Source organism: Anastrepha ludens, unplaced genomic scaffold, assembly GCF_028408465.1.
Source record: "Anastrepha ludens isolate Willacy unplaced genomic scaffold, idAnaLude1.1 ptg000078l, whole genome shotgun sequence".
Classification (NCBI taxonomy): domain Eukaryota; kingdom Metazoa; phylum Arthropoda; class Insecta; order Diptera; family Tephritidae; genus Anastrepha; species Anastrepha ludens.
The window spans coordinates 85,001-87,500 of NW_026530048.1; positions in this window are offsets into that span (position 1 = coordinate 85,001).

The following is a 2,500-nucleotide window of genomic DNA, read 5'->3' on the forward strand; positions in this document are numbered from 1 at the left end:
ATTTTGGCTAATCGATGATATCAAAATAATTTACGAAAATAAGACATATCTGTGATGCCATCATTATTGGGGTATATATAATATGATAAAAAAATATATGGAAAATATCATCATATATATAATTTATTAATTTTAATATATATTGGTTAACCGATGATGATATTATTGAAATATATAAAATATAATTGAATTATATGAAATCAAATTGAAATGTATTGAGTTAAATTTTTTCCATACATTTTTCACAATGCGTTGTGTACATGGACAAACAAAACCACTCACGGTGAAGGCATGTGAAATATATGAAAGATAATCAAATCGAATTTATATGAAACTATATTCGATTAAATGTATGAAAGTAAAATTTAACAAAATTTTGCCCATACATTTTTCACAATGCGTTGTGTACATTATCAGAAACACTCACGTGAAGTCAAGTGAGATATATATATGAAAGAAAATCAAATCGAATTTATATGAAACTATATTCGATTAAATGTATGAAAGTAAAATTTAACACAATACATTCATTTGATAAACTGAATAAATATATAATAAAGACATTTGAAATATATGGAAAATATCATCATATATATAATTTATTATTTTAATATATATTTGGTTAAATCGATGATATTATTGAAATATATAAAATGTAATTGAATTATATGAAATCAAACTGAAATGTATTTAATTGAATTTTTCCCATACATTTTACACAATGTGTGGTGTGCATGGCAAAAAACACTCACGGTGAAGGCATGTGAAATATATGAAATATAATCAAATCGAATTTATATGAAACTATATTCGATTAAATGTATGAAATTAAAATTTACCACAATACATTCATATGATAAACTGAGTAAATATATAATAAAGCCATTTGAAATATATTGAATTCTATTAAGTTAGATTTTCACCATACATTTTTCACAATGCGTTGTGTACATTGTCAGAAACACTCACGGTGAAGGCAAGTGAGATATATATGAAAGAAAATCAAATCGAATTTATATGAAACTATATTCGATTAAATGTATGAAAGTAAAATTTACCACAATACATTCATATGATAAACTGAATAAATATATAAGAAAAACATTTGAAATATATTGAATTGTATTAAGTTAAATTTTGCCCATACATTTTTCACAATACGTTGTGTACATTGTCAGAAACACTCACGGTGAAGTCAAGTGAGATATATATGAAAGAAAATCAAATCGAATTTATATGAAACTATATTCGATTAAATGTATGAAAGTAAAATTTAACAAAATTTTGCCCATACATTTTTCACAATGCGTTGTGTACATTGTCAGAAACACTCACGGTGAAGGCAAGTGAGATATATGAAAGAAAATCGAATCGAATTTATATGAAACTAAATTCGATTAAATGTATGAAAGTAAAATTTAACACAATACATTCATATGATAAACTGAATAAATTATAATAAAGACATTTCAAATATATGGAAAATATCATCATATATATAATTTAGTATTTTAATATATATTTAGTTAAGTTGATGGTATTATTGAAATATATAAAATGTAATTGAATTATATGAAATCAAACTGAAATGTATTGAATTGAATTTTTCCCATACATTTTTCACAATGTGTGGTGTGCATGGCAAAAAACACTCACGGTGAAGGCATGTGAATAATATGAAAATATCAACATTTAACTAACCAATGATATTGAAGCATATAAATCGAATCATAACTATATGAAACACGAATTTGAGTTATGTTAAACTGGTGATATTGTGGATTTATTCCTAGTTTTCCATACGTTAGTTTAAATAGAAACAATTTTCGAATATGTATACATATATGAAGAATTTATATTCTATACTAACATATTATGGAATGTAACTATTGATTGTTACCTTGGCATATTGGTGTATTGTGAGATTTCATTCATAGTTTTCCATACGTTAGTTTAAATAGAAACAATTTTCGAATATATATACATATATGAAGAATTTATATTCTATACTAACATATTATGGAATGTAACTATTGATTGTTACCTTGGCATATTGGTGTATTGTGAGATTTCATTCATAGTTTTCCATACGTTAGTTTAAATAGAAACAATTTTCGAATATATATACATATATGAAGAATTTATATTCTATACTAACATATTATGGAATGTAACTATTGATTGTTACCTTGGCATATTGGTGTATTTGTGATTTTATTCATAGTTTTCCATACGTTAGTTTAAATAGAAACAATTTTCGAATATATATACATATATGAAGAATTTATATTCTATACTAACATATTATGGAATGTAACTATTGATTGTTGCCTTGGCATATTGGTGTATTTGTGATTTTATTCATGGTTTTCCATACGTTAGTTTAAATAGAAACAATTTTCGAATATATATACATATATGAAGAATTTATATTCTATACTAACATATTATGGAATGTAACCTTGGCATATTGGTGTCATTGTATTTTATTCCTGGTATT